Raw genomic sequence first — 15,336 nt, forward strand, 5'->3', positions numbered from 1 at the left:
CTGCTTTTCTGTTTCACAATATGAGGAGAGAAAACTAAGATGTTTGGAAAATTAAAAGACAGTAAAATAAGTTTCCTCCATGGTAGCATTTAGGGATTAAAAGACAAGTAGTCAAAAAGAGTAAGGCCACTAATCATTGTTATATTCACTGATTACCTAAAGATTTCAGAGATTTTTATTTTCTTGTATTGATTTTCCTGTTGGCAAGAGTCCTTAATATTTTGTTTTCTCGGATCTCAGGCTTTATCCCTGTTAAATAATCTGTTAGGTAGGGGTGTGTATGTGTGTGTGTGTGTGTGTGTGTGTGTGTGTGTGTGTAGGCAATTTAGAAGTGTAGTAATAAGTTGTCTTATAATTCAATTATCTCTTGATTTGAAAGATGAATTTTATTAAACTATAGGATACATGTAAGAAGTTTTGGCTGTAAAGAATAGAAACCAATTTGGCTACTTTAAGAAAAAAATCAAGATTCATTGCAAAGATACTGGGGCTGTTTCACAGTACCTAAAGGCTGAGAGATGTCAGTGTATTAAGTTGTTTTTAAAATAGCTCTTGGGAAGCCTGGTGGCTCAGTCAGTTAAGTGTGTGACTTTCCCTCAAGTCGGAATCTTGCGTTTCATGAGTTTGAAGCCCACGTCAGGCTCTGTGCTGACTGTTCAGAGCCTGGAACTTGCTTCGGATTCTGTGTCTCCCTCTCTCTCTCTGCCCTTCCCCCATTTACACTCTGTCTTTCTCTCTTTCTCTCTCAAAAATAAATAAACATTAAAAAAATCTTTTTAAATGGCTTTCAGTGATCCCTGACTCGTAATATTTTTTACCAAATATCATCCCCTCCCCAGGAGTGTGGGCTGGCTGGATCTAGTGACTTCTAATAAAAAGAACTTAGCAAAAGTGATGGGATATCTCTTCCAAGATTAAGTTATAAAGGACTGTGGCTTCCATTTTCTTTCTCTTTCCAATCTGATGAAGACAGATGCCATATTTTGAGCTGCCCCGTGAAACAGCTTACGTGACAAGGAACCGAGGGCAGCCTCTGGCCAGCAGCTCAAGAGGAACCAAGGTTCTTAATGTAACTCCCGGCAAGAACAGAATTCTGCCGTCTGCTATGTGAGAGCCTGGAAAATATCCTTCCCTAGTTGAGAGGTCTGATGAGAGTACGGCTGTGGTCAGCACCTTGACTTTAATTTTTTGAGGGATCTGGGGACAGAGGGTCCAGTTAAGTCACGTCTAGATTCCCGACTTGCAGAAATTATGGGAAAATAAATGCTCTTCATTAATTTAGTGTTGAGTTAATCTGTTACATAACAATAGATAACTAAGAGAGTCGGCAAGAAACTGGCAGAGCACTGGGGGAATCCATCAAATGTCTTTTTTTTTTTTTTTTTTTTTTTTTCCTGCTCCTTGATTTTCTTTTCCTTTGGGTGTCTCTCATTCATTTCTCCCATTACCAAGCCACTTTGCCTACTCCTCAGGACCAGGGGCACCAATCGTTCCTATATTACCAGCTCTCAGTTTCTGTCACACAAAAGGAAATTAATGTATTTTTAGGTACATATCCACACCTCTAATTTTAGGTACATTTCCAAACTTTGGACCGGAGGCCCACATTTGAACCAATCATCTATGCCCAGGAGGGAAGCATAAAAAGAAGAGACTGTGATTGGCCCTGCTTGGATCAAGCATACTAACACTGCAGTGTTGGGAGCAATTGTGAAGACTGGAGAAGGTAGTTACATCTCCAATTTGTTTCAATATCTTGTTCACTTTGGTCCATGTTTATACAATTTGAATTACTAACATATATTAGTAAAGTATTTGAATTCTTTCAATTCATTCAAATACTCTAAAAAGTAAATGTAGAAAAACTGAAGGTCTCTAGAAAGACTTTCCACCTAGAAAATACATCCTGTGAAACTCGAGGTTTGTGCAAGTTACACGCCAAGAAGTAGAAAGTAATAGACACTGACATTCTTGATTATTCAGGAAGGATATGGTTTGACATTTAAGGCCAACTGAAGCTTCTTACCCCAATCATATCGCAAGCTCCTTTGGGCCTCCACTCTTTATTTATTGTCCTACATGTGTGTGGAAAAACTGATACAATTCCGGCAAAGGGGGGGGGGGAACCCACTAAGATCTGTTGGTTGTACCAGGATAGTGAGCATTTATCAAGCTACAGTATTTTTCAAGCTGCACTTGCATAATTGTGACCCCTGAAAAGGTCCCTTCCGAACTGCCTATACATAGAAGGGCAGAACGCAGACAATAATCAAACAATGTAGACAAAGCAGGGCGGCTTTGCCGCTGTCTCGCTGGGATCCAAGGAGAACAAAGGGTGGCAGGTTATGTTGTATTTTGGCCATCAGACTTGCTTTGCATCTCAAAAGCGTTCTGTAAAAATTACCTCTGGAATCAGACAAAATAAGCATACTTCTCTATTATTTTGGTGTCCTGGGAGAATCAGCGACACAGTGAGATGGTCAAGGTAATAAAATCATGCATTCAAGGGGCGCCTGGGTGGCTCAGTCAGTTGAGCGTCCGACTTCGGCTCAGGTCATGATCTCGCGGTCTGTGAGTTGGAGCCCCGCGTCGGGATCTGTGCTCACAGCTCGGAGCTTGGAGCCTGCTTCGGATTCTGTGTCTCACTGCCCCTCCCCCACTCATGCTCTGTCTCTCTCTCTCTGTCAAAAATAAATAAACATTAAAAAAAAATTCTTTAAAAAAGTCATGCATGCAAGATGCTAAGGGCAGGTAGTCTGTATGCGGGTTGCACTTCGGAATCAGAGACAAGAATGGCAGGGGTCATGAACACACACTGTCCACATACAATATTGCAAATTGCTTAAGTACCTGGGCTTTCGAATCATACCACTTGGATTCAAATCCTGCTTTTGCCAAGCACTAGACATGTTGGGTACATAACTTATACTCTGTGCCTTGGTTTTTTCATCTTTGAAATAGGGAAAAATTTAAGAGCACCTACCTTTATAGTCTTATTATGAGGATAATTCATATAAAGGCTCTGGCACAGTGCCTGCTATCTAGTAAGCGCTCAAATGGTTATTATTATTACATACTTTTTAAAGTCTGAGGCGCGCCTGGGTGGCTCAGTCAGTTGAGCGTCCGACTTCGGCTCAGGTCATGATCTCGGGGTCTGTGAGTTGGAGCCCCGCGTCGGGCTCTGTGCTCACAGCTCGGAGCCTGGAGCCTGCTTCGGATTCTGTGTCTCCCTCTCTCTCTGCTCCTCCCCTGTTCATGCTCTGTCTCTCTCTGTCTCAAAAAAAATAAATAAACGTTAAAAAAAAAAATTAAAAAAATGTAAAGTCTGAAGTAATCTCTACACCCAACACGGGGCTCGAACTCCAAACCTCAAGATCAAGAGTCACATGCTCTTTCCACCGAGCCAGCCGGGCGCCCCTATGACATACTTTTGTACACCAGTCATTTGCTCTGTCAACCCCAATGCCCTCATTTGTCAAATAGGGAAGTGATTTTAGCAATGACACATACAAAGTTCTGTGTATGACCCAGCGCATGGTATTGTGCACTCAATCTCATGCATTTTTTCATCATTCTTTGGGAACGAGAAGGGAACGTGAGTCGGTTGTCCCTTGGTGATCATCTAGGCTCACAGCTGTGGGCACGTTTTGGTGTATCAGTTTCCCAGGCTGCCATAATAAATTGCCACAAACGTGATGGCTTAAAACAACAGCGATGTGTTCTCTCTCAGATTTGGAGGTAAGAAATCTGAAGTCAAGGTGTTAGCAGCCCATGCTCCCTCTAAATGTACTTGGGGAGCATTTTCCCTTGATTCTCTCATCTTTTTTTTTTATTTAATTTAAGTTTATTTATTTATTTTGAGGGAGAGCAAGAGAGACAGCACAAGCTGGAGAGGGGCAGAGAGGAGAGACAGAATCCCAAGCAGGCTCCACACCATCAGCACAGAGCCCAGTGTGGGGCTCGAACTCACAGACCATAAGATCGAGAGTCGGACGCTTAACTGACTCTGCCAACCAGGTGCCCTGATTCTCTGAGCTTCTGGTGGTTTCTGCCTGTGGTCTGTGGCGGCAGAAGCCCAATATCTGCCTTTATCTTCCTTCACATGACCTTCCTCCTTCCCCAGTGCATGTCTGTCTCCCAATCGCTCCTTCCTTTCTCTTAAGAGGACACCAGTCACTGGATGTAGGTTTGCCCTACATCCCGGATGATTGCATCTGGAAATCATAAACTAACTGCATCTGTCAATACCCTATTTTCAAATAAAGTCACATTCCGAGGTTCTGGGTGCACGTGATCAGGTGTTTACGGGGCAAGGGCTGGGGGGCGCTATTCACCACACTGCAGTGGTGGGGTTGCCAAATGCTTCCAGCTCCTTCATGCCCTTTGCCTGATTTTTACTTCAACTTATTCATTCAGCTCACATTTTGGAAGCACCTACTGTGTATCAGATCTTGGGACACAAAGGTGGTTCCTTGAAAGAGCTCACCATATTTTGAGAAAGGTGCACACTGAACAGGCTGTCTGGAACTATAGCAACAGAGAAAAGTGGTGTTTTATCCCTAAGTGGTTGGAGAGGACTCTCTGAAGGAAGCAAATCCTGTAGGTGTCACAAACTGTTTACTCATCTAGGCAAAGCACAGCTGCCAGATGAAGGTATATAGGGTGAAAGAAGGAAATGGACATGGCCAGACAGACTATTCTGGCCCTCTGGGTTAAACAGAAGTAGGCAACATCCTTGGGTGCCCAACCAACTTGCTTCAAATAGGATTGCACCCAACATTCAAGGCGAATGTATATCAAGGTGTAACAATTAGAACCCTGGATTGTAAAAATTTTATTTAAATAAAGGATTTAGGGGCGCTTGGGTGGCTCAGTCGGTTGAGCGACCGACTTCAGCTCAGGTTATTATCTCACGGTTTGTGAGTTCAAGCCCCACGTCAGGCTCTGCGCTGACAGCTCAGAGCCCGGAGCCTGCTTCAGATTCTGTGTCTCCCTCTCTCTCTGCCCCTCCCCCACTCATGCTCTGTCTCTCTCTGTCTCAGAAATAAATAAACATTAAAAACAATTTTTGTAAATAAAATAAGATAAAATAAAATAAAGGATTTACCTGAGTGTCTGCTATCTACGAGAAACACAGTTTTATTTAAAATGGGGAACGTGCACTGCAAAATGTATGTATGTGCGACCACTCATTGGCTGGAATAGAACATCACTGGTTTCTAAATTATTTAATTGGTGACACATTGCCATGATATGCGGTGACATTTAAGCTCCCTTTGTAGTTATGTTTCTTTCAAGGGGATGTTTTTATAAATCTAATTTCATACACATCATAGTTTAAAATTCTTCCCTGCGGCAAAGTGGTAACCGAAAGCTAGATGTTAGCTTGTCATTGCACCTTGCTTTGAGAGAACTCGGGAGGTGCAAGAACACTTATTTTCAGCACTTGGAATGTGACAAATGTGTTATCTCTAGACTTCATGAGGTTCACCTCCACCTCCCTCCATTGCACCTAGATTCTTGGTGAGTGTAGGTGCTATGTTTTCTATGATAGAGGCTTTGTCCTCAGACAAAAAAAATTCCACGTGCAAGCGTTGTCACAAGGATTCGATTGTATGGCTACAATAACTACTTCTGCTGGCAGGTGGTGGCTTAAGCTACGTCACCCCACAATCAGGCTTTGAAGCTATGCCAAAGATATCAGAAAGCCCTGGTATCTATGAAAGAATAATTACTAATCCGAGGTAGTTGAACAGAGGGGACTCACCTTGAATGAAATTGTGAAGTAGGTAAACATGTTCATTATCCTCTTACTTCCCTTTGCTAGACACTCAATGTCTGAATAGACAAATAGAACACAAGGATTTTCCATGTCGTTCAATAAGCCTTAATATATTTAAAACTTAAGGGGCACCTGGGTGGCTCAGTCGGTTAAGCAGTCGACTTCGGCTCGGGTCATGATCTCATGGTTTGTGAGTTCGAGCCCCGTGTCGGGCTCTGTGCTGACAGCTCAGAGCCTGGAGCCTGTTTCGGATTCTGTGTCTCCCTCTCTCTGTGACCCTCCCCCGTTCATGCTCTGTCTCTCTCTGTCTCAAAAATAAATAAACATTTAAAAAACAATTAAAAAAATATATTTAAAACTTAAGTGAATATTTTACTGCTTTAAGAATTAGAAAATGGTATGGAACCAATATGGCTGCCATGAAAAAAATTCAACACTGAGGTCTTATTGCTTCCAAGAGCAGGCAAAGGTTTCCCCAACGGTTCCTCAAAGCCCAGTTTCACCTATCCAGCCTTCAATCATAGGCATCTTTAAGACATCTTTAAAATATCATCAGAGGCGCCTGCGCGGGTCAGTCATTTAAGCATCTGATTCTTGATTTCAGCTCAGGTCATGATCTCAGGGTCTTGAGATAGAGCCCCACATGGGGCCCTGAGCTGACAGCACAGAGTCTGCTTGGGATTCTCTCTCTCCTTCCCTCCCTGCCCCTTCCCTGCTCATGCTCTCTCCCTCTCCCTCCCTTTCTCTCTCTCTGTCTCAAATAAATAAATAAATAAATAAATAAATAAATATTTTTAAAAATACGTGATCAAAGATATGGATCTTTCCACCAAAAAAAAAAAAAATGCATAGATACAATTTACAAATGTTTTCAGTGGATTTTAGAGTCACATCTCCATTCCCTAAGATCAGGCTCATTCTTTTACTGTCTTTCGACTCAGACACACCCTTTCTTGTGTTGGAATGGGGTAGCAGCTGGAGTGGCCATTATACTTCTCCCCTTCCATATCAGGCTAGCTTCTGAATGTCTTCTTCCATGCTGTCATTCTGCAGACAGACCCACTGATCCTTCTTATTTTAAGGGCTTGTGTGTCAATCACCGTGAGAAACATTACGGGGAAACAATAGCAGGGAGATGACAAAAATAACAACAGGGCAGTCCCAAAGCTTACCTCTTAAGGCCCGCATGCCCGCTGAGAAGGTTCTAGGAGCCCTGCCCTTCAATGGCTGCTGTCTGATTTTCTTCTTTCGAGTCGGATCTCTTCTGATTAACTTGTTGGTTGAATCCTTTCTCCTTTCTAGGAAAAATTCAGAGCGTTTGGAAAGATGTCATGGGAGTAGATTTATCTCAAGGAGGCAAGTTGCGCCCTTGCGCTCCTGTGCACTGGGCGACCCACCCAAACGTAGGTACTTTCTCACTACACAGATTCCCTGCTTTTTTCCCTAAGAAATAGGTAAGTGTCATGAATTCCTTACAGAAGGAAGCCAATAGTTTTTAAGAACCTTGTAAAGGCATTGGAAAAGGGAATAGCGTTAAGGAGAGGGTTCATTCATTCAAAAATCAGTTAATGCTGATCTACTCAAAGTGAGAGATTGCAGACGGAGAGTGCCCTGATGGTTAAAGAGAAAACTGCCCTTTTGGAGCTCACTACTAGGATTCTCATTGTTTTCCCATCTTTTCGGTCTTAACATGCTTCTCTCACCCAACTTCATTATGCTACAGTCCACATATTTCTTCAGCTTTAGGGGGTGATTTTGAGTTCTAAAAAGAAAGACGCTCACCACTCTGAATTTCATACCTTTCTCTCACTGTTTACACTCTTTTCCTCAATAACTCACCTGTCCAGGGTTGCCAGATTTAGCAATAAAAACAGTGAAGTCTGAATTTCAGAAAAACAGCAAGTGATCTTTTAGCATGTAACATTTGGAACATACTTATACTGAGAAATGTATCATTGTTCATCTAATTCTGATTTAACTGGACGTCCTGATTTTTATCTTGCAACCCTACCATTATCCCAGCCCCTCTCTCCAAAATGTTGGCCCTCAAATTGAGTGACATCCACAGATTTAGACAGGATCTTCTTGATTTTATAAACCCGGTCACGGAGACATGCTAAACGCTCCATAGGAAACCACTCCCTGCCAGGCAACACTTATTTGCTCCCCTCTGACATTGACCCTGTTAGCTGAATGGGACACTCCAGCCACTGCTAACCTCATACAATACGAGTCACATCTGGAGCATGTTTGTTTGGTTCCCCCCTCTCACTGATTTGAATTTTTGATTTTTTTTTTTTTTTCCTCGAGAAAACAAATCCTGTGGGCCTTGGCTGTCTGTCACCTGTCCTGGGTCTGAGTGTGTCTTTTGTTTCTGTGACGACACTAAATGAGGATCGTGTTGGTAATTATCAAGCACATATTCTCCAGCATCTGTGGTAACAAGGCAAGAAAGACTGAAGCCTACAAGTAACTTACACCTAAGTTTTGACCTTCTCTAAAAAGCAAAGAAGAAAACCAAAGGTGAACAACTGGTCTGAATGTCACTCCCATCGTTCCCCCTGCTCATAGTGTGGTAGGATCTAGAATGTATGAAGCCTAGTGAAACGGATTTTGAATTAGCTCCTCTCTGACTGAGAGTTGGCTGCTCTGAGCTCAACAGATATCAGAGTATCATGAGATTGGGAAACACCCAATGTGTAATTTATTTGATGCAACACTTTTGTAGGTATACTATTATGCCAACTTTTAACCTCAACCTAACTGAATTGAATTATGTTATCACTAATACCCCAAATCAGCAATTTCTAAAGGAGTTTATATGTGCAGCTGCTTTAAAATGTGCTTACAGATTAGCAAAATGTCAGAGCCTACTTTCAAAGATAGCTGTCTCCTGGGACACCATTTATTCTCGATCGTGACTTTAATGAGATTACCTCCCACCGAAGCAAACTGGTTTTCTATAAAATTCTAAAGAGAAGTTATCCACAGAAAAAGCTATGATACTTCCAGTCAGTGTGGCCACCTCTGAGACAGGTAATAGACGCTGAAACTTCTGTGACACCAACCTCCAGTGTTCATTGCCAAACTAATTACACAAGGAGGCCATCAGACTGAGGTGGTTCCAACACTTTAGCAAGCAGCCTGTGCAAGCAAACCCAAAACGAAACCTGTAAACGCTTCGAGGTTAAGAAATCAAAATCTAAGAACAACCAATCATAACCAACTAGGTTTTTCGCAAATAACGCAATGGCTGAAGCTGTAGCCAATTTAATCATTTCTTTGTTTTGTTTCTGCCTCTTTTCTTTAAAAGTCTAACCCCAGCAGGATGGAGGTTCCTCAAAAAATTAAAAATAGAACTACTTATGACCCATTAATTGCACTACTAAGGATTTATCCAAAGGATACAGATATGCTATTTAGAAGGGGCACATGCACCCCAATGTTCATAGCAGCACTATCAACAATGGCCAATGGATGGAAAGAGCCCAAATGTCCATCGACGGATGAATGGGTAAAGAAGATGTGGTATATATACACAATGGAATATTACTCAGCAATCAAAAGGAATGAAGTCTTGCCATTTGCAACTACGTTGATGGAACTAGAGGGTATTATGCTAAGTGAAATTAGTCAGTCAGAGAAATACAAATATATGACTTCACTCATATGAGGACTTTAAGAGACAAAGCAGATGAACATAAGGGAAGGGAAGTAAAAATAACATAAAACAAGGAAGGGGACAAAACATAAAAGACTCTTAAATACAGAGAACAAACTGAGGGTTGCTGGAAGGGTTGTGGGAGGGGGGATGCGCTGAATGGGTAAGGGGCATTAAGGAAGACACTTGTTGGGTTGAACACTGGGTGTTATCCATGGGGGATGAAGCACTAGAACCTACTCCTGAAATCATTATTGCACTAACTATATGCTAACTAACTTGAATATAAATTAAAAAATAAGTAAATAAAATTAAAAAAATTAAATATATCCGCCTCCCCACCCACCCCCCCCCCAAAAAAAAAAAAAAAAAAAGTCTACCTCCAGGCTTCTGACAGTGGAGTGATCCTAACCATTTCAGGCCTGGAACTGCCCTATGTGAATCGGTTTTTGTTCCAACAAACTCTTAAAATGTTTACTATATCTCAGTGTATGTTTTAACACTATAAAGAAATCATTTATAAACCTGGAACTTGGACGGACGGAGATTTGGATGGAGACCAGATGATTATTCCCCAAGAGCAGAATCTAAAATGGGACAGCCGCTCGTGCCATTGGTTCACAAACTCCACTTTTCACAGAAACAAAAAAGTGTTTCTGAAATCCGCCTGAGACTCCCTAGGGGGTCAAGGGAGAATGCAGAGAACTGGCAAACAGTATGTGAGCCTATTCAGGCCCATCAGGAAATCAGAGTGCAGAGCCTACAGGGTAGCCCGAGGGAGCACTCTCGGGCCTGAGCCTTGAGGCCTCAGAACCTTGCTTTACAACCCTGGTGAAGACAAGCCCCCGCCTGCCTGTCACATCGCCTGCAGTTCACATAGGTTACTACTCCGCACACCTCACATCGCCTTCGGTGTTTCCTGATTCAGGCCAGGCTGGGGGTCGTTCTGTACTGTTTTGATTATATCTGCCGGTTCTGATGAGCTCATTGCGTTGTTAATTAAATTTTTAGCTTATTTGAGTCTCCTTTTAATAGTTCACTTTTAACGGCGGGGAAGAGGACATATCACCTCAGAGAATAGTGTCTGCCCCAGAGGTACTCCACAGCCTTCCTTCCTGGGCTTCAAATCCCGTCCTCTTGCCAGGCCTTCCAGGGAACCCCAAAGGCACAAGTTAAAAATCTTCCTCCAGGTCGTTTAGGAAGAGCATGGATGAAATTACCCTTCTGAGGAGAAATGCAGATAGCCCTCCAGCCTCTGGGGAATTGCCAGACCAGAGAGGCCCAGAAGCTGTCACCCGGACCAAAGGTGAGGGCTCTCACCTCACGTATATTGTGTGTGTTAAAGTGCTTTTTCCACATTGTTTATCAATTGGGATACAATAACTCCCTAGGTGGTCTCTCTGGGCACAGTATAGACCCTGAAAGGAATCTTTTCAGATGTGATCATCTATAGTCACCTATTCTCGTCCCTTTGTCTACGTAATGTTAATGTGGGATATGTTCCCCTGAACACTGGCTCTTTTAGGTGAATGAAAAACTCAGACAATGCCAGCTCTTTGTTTATTCTGTCTAGCCCAATCCCTTAAGGGTATCAACTCTGTTAAACTTTAAAAATTGTTTTGCCTAGGGGTGCCTGGGTGGCTCAGTTGATTAAGCATCCCACTTCCACACGGGTCATGATCTCACATTTGGTGAGTTCGAGCCCCGCATCGGGCTCTGTGCTGACAGCTCAGAGCCTGGAGCCTGCTTCGGATTCTGTGTCTCCCCCTCTCTGTTCATCCCCCTCTCTCTTTCTCTCAAAAATAAATAAACATTAAAAAATTAAAAAAAAAATAGCTTTGCCTAGTTGCCAGTTTTTTTCTGTTTTTCCTTTTGGGTTTTGGTGGCTGGAAGTTTTAAATTTTCACGCAGTCAAATCTGCGTTTCTTATGAGGATATATTTCCACATCAGAGTTTCTTGCACTTTTGCCTTCAAACAATCCATTATGAATACAAATTTTAAAATGTGCAGCTAAGCTTAAAGACTGTTTGGATAGATAGCTATAATAGTTCCAACCAGTACAGTGCTTCATGACATTCAGCGGTACGATACTGGACTGACGCAGTCAGGTACGTGCTCATTTGGTCTCTGCCATATGCTAGCTCTGCATCCTCGATGCTTTGTTGGAAACCCTAGGAAGCCTCCTTTTTCTCTTCTCCCCCTTTCCCGAAAAAGTCAGTCTTAAAGAAGTTACATTGAATTGAGCAAAGTGGACGTGAGCTTTAGGGCAGGGCTGTGGGAATGGGAAATTGGCATGTTCCAGAGGTGATGTCAGAGCTCAAGTGAAGTGACAAGGACAAATATCCACCTTCACTCTATACTTTATTGGCCTGTGGTCCACAGGTGGGGCAGAACATTTCATATTCTTACCAAGAAGTTAACTATTTAACAAGAAGTCTCTGTTAGTTAGGATGCTATCAGTTATAAGGGATAATAACAAGTTAAAATGGCTTAAGCAAAAACAAAACAAAACAAACAAACAAACAAACAAACAAACAACTACTGGAAAGCTCTTGGGGTCTCTCACAGAATCTAAGGAGGAGGTGAATGACCAAGTCATAAGGAGGGCCAGAATGTAGCAGAGAGAACACCCTGGAACAACTCAATTCAGGAACTTAAATGTCCCCAGGATGTTCCCTATGGCTTTCACTTCTGTTTCTCTTTGTGTTTTCTCTTTCTCTAGAATGGTGTTCTTCACAGCGTAAGAGAAAATGACTGCCAATGGTTTCAAGATTTTACTTGCAACACATATGACTATAGGAGAGAAACTGCCTTGATTTCCAGTGTTTCCAGGTCCAAAAATCCCAGTAAACGAACTCATTGGCCAAGCTTAGGCGCCTAGTCATGGTGGCTCCTGGATCCTTGGATGAAAGTGAGATCCCTGAGGGAGTATTTGAAGGATTTCCCAGAATAGCGCCTGGTGGTTCAGTCAGTTAAGCATCTGACTCTTGGTTTTAGCTCGGGTCATGATCTCCTGGTTTCATGAGTTTGAGCCCTGAGTCGGGCTCTGTGCTGACAGCATGGAGTCTGCTTGGAAGCCTCTCTCTTTCCTTCTCTCTCTGCCCCTCCCCCACTCACACTCTCTGTCTCTTTCAAAATGAATAAACTTAAAAAAAAAAAAAAAAAAGGAATTGGGATGCTATGTATAACCCCTAAGTATCTAGTAGGCAGACCGGCCTACTTACCTCCATCTCTTAAGGGTATAGGTGAGCAGTTCTGCTTTAAACTCATCCTGACTTAGCAGTGTTCTCTACAATAATTCTACATTCACCTCTGATGGTGAACTCAAGAGAATGACATTTATAAGAAGTGAGAACTTCTCAGTATGTTGCCTTCTGTATCACATGGACTCTGTAAGCGAGTGTCAAAAGTGGGATGTCAAAGTCTAAGCATATTTTTAATGAATACATTTGACCAGTTCCTTCCAAAAAGATTGTAGCTCACTGTATTCCCATAAACAAAGTGTCAGAAATGGCATTTCCCTATAAACTTATGGGCATTGGACATCATTAATTTTTTAATATTCATCAATCTGCTAGGTAACAAATGGCATATTGTTTTATTTTGCATTTTCCTGACTACTTAATAGGACTGCATAACTTCTGTTATTGTTATCTACCTTCCTTTATTGTCAAATTGCCCATTCCTGTATTTTTCCTATTTTTCTCTTATTTGCTCATTTTCCAACTTGTAGGAGTTTTGTGTGAAGATAGTAATTTAACCTTTTGCATTTTAATTTTTTTTTACTGTATTTAATATTAATCTCTATTTGTCACATGTCACTGATTTTTTTTTTTTTTTACCCCTCATTTGTATCAGCTTTGTTTATGGTGCTTCTTACACAGAAACAACATAGATATATGATCGTATAATTAAACGATATATTAATCATTTCCTTTATGGATGCTTATTTTCCTGACTTACTTAAGGAAGTTTTTCTACCCATCCCAGTCTGGTGGATCTACACATTTCCTAACTTTTCTTCTACTGGTTTTGATTTCTGCAATATAGTCCAAGTGGATTTGGTTTTGTATATGATGCAGCAGTCTAACTTTTAGCTAGAAGGCCAGTGTTCAGGATATAGAAAAATAAGTAAATGCCAGCCCTTTCAAACATAACCTCAGAGGAGTACACATCTGATGTTCACCTTGGACTTTTTCCTATGCACATATAATTCTTTGAGATGTGTTTGTATATATGTACACACACATATGCACACACAAATAAATTTATTTTACTTATTTACCTTATTCTCCTTCAGTTTGCTTTCTTTGCTTAAAATTCTGGGAAGGAACTCCAAACCAGTGGTCTGTGGCTCTAGCTCATTCTTTCAGAAGACACAATAGCATGCTATCTTAAGAATTGACCAACCGGATGCATTAAGGCATAGCCAACTAATTAACTGCTCCCAGCTGAAGTCCCCAGGGTAAAATCTTCAGCTGCCCTACCTCTCCAAGTCCTGCTCTGAATAGTCAAACCTCCACAAAGCTCTGTGACTGACTGCCCTCCCGATTCTTCAAGGACAGAGTCACAGTATCCACCTCCGTCTTCAAAAAGGGTAACTTTCTCCTGTGCCACCTTCAGTCAGTCTGCTCCACAGATGCTCCACATTCTGAGCTAGCTTTCTTCCTAATGCATTGTGGGTCTGGCTTCTCTATTTAATATTCTACATGGAAAAGGAGCAGGGAAAGTACCATTATTCTCCTGCTGACCCTGTTTAAAAAAAAAAAATGTGTATTTAGTTACTGAGAGAGAGAGAGAGAGAAGGTGGGGCAGAGAGAGAGGGAGAGAGAGAATCCCAATTAGGCTCCACGTTGTCATCGTGGAGCCTGACTCGGGGCTCTATCTCACCACTGGGAGATTACATGAACCAGTATCAAGAGTCAGATGCTCAACTGACTAAGCCACGCAGGCCCCCCTGCTGCTGACCCTTTTGATACTTTTTAATCTATGGTGGATATAGTTAAAAAGAACTGAAGACTACTGCAATATTTATTGATCGCTCATCCATCTTTGATTCCATAGGCAGGTACCACTTAGCCAAGCCATATGATTTTGATACTGATTCAAGTTTTTTTTTTATCTTCCCTCGGAGCTTCCGCATCAGGCAGCATCTCAATCAGGGTTCATTTATTCCTCAAATATGTATCGATGCCACAATTTACCAAACACAGGGTCAAGTGCTGTGGATAGACTGGTAAGCAAAATAGTCACAATACTGGGACTTTCTCCGAGCAAATTCTAATCTTGGATGTCATTAAAAACATTCCTCACCCTCCATACTCCTCTGAAGCATCTATTCAAATGTCTGATGCAGATTTAGCCTTCCTTATGTGCTCTCGCCATAAAACAAAAGGTCAGCATCTTTTGCTGTCTAGAAGAGAAGGTGTTTTATGCCTTAGGTACCACCATGATACTTCTCAAACAACAGATAGTTTCACGTCTTTTTAGCAACAAGAAAAATATTGTTGCTATGAGTTAATGATCACCTAGTTTTCAAGAAATAGTTATCGAGCCCAGATTATAAAAGTAAGACACACCATGATCTAGTTTTAAGGTCAAGATCCAGGGGTTGTCACCGGAATCTACCCGCAAAACCAAGAGCACGCTGCATACACTGTATATTAGCCAACTTGACAATAAATTATATTTTAAAAATAGATAAAAAATAAATAAAATAACCATTTTGCTCCCTGCTGAAAACCTCCCCCCTCCCTCCTTAGCCTTTTGTTTGGGGAACCCGGGATCAACTTGATGACTAATTAGAATGACTAATCTACAATTCCTGTCAAAACCAGGTAGGTCCTGTATTTCCCTTTAGACCCCCCCCCCCCAAAACCCGCACCGGCTTCC

The 15,336-nt window shown here is 41.8% G+C and overlaps 1 long non-coding RNA gene across 1 annotated transcript; it reads right to left on the reverse strand.

Annotated features, from left to right (window-relative positions):
* Nucleotides 1-3,100: 3,100 nt before the first annotated feature.
* LOC131519106 (uncharacterized) lies at nt 3,101-15,120 on the reverse strand. Its single transcript, XR_009265466.1, has 3 exons — nt 13,730-15,120; nt 6,955-7,080; nt 3,101-3,270 (listed from the first exon to the last, which is right to left on the reverse strand). It is a non-coding gene; the product is annotated as an uncharacterized LOC131519106 (long non-coding RNA).
* Between the last annotated feature and the right edge of the window lie 216 nt (nt 15,121-15,336).

The sequence above is a fragment of the Neofelis nebulosa genome, chromosome 8, assembly GCF_028018385.1.
Source record: "Neofelis nebulosa isolate mNeoNeb1 chromosome 8, mNeoNeb1.pri, whole genome shotgun sequence".
Taxonomy (NCBI): Eukaryota; Metazoa; Chordata; class Mammalia; order Carnivora; family Felidae; genus Neofelis; species Neofelis nebulosa.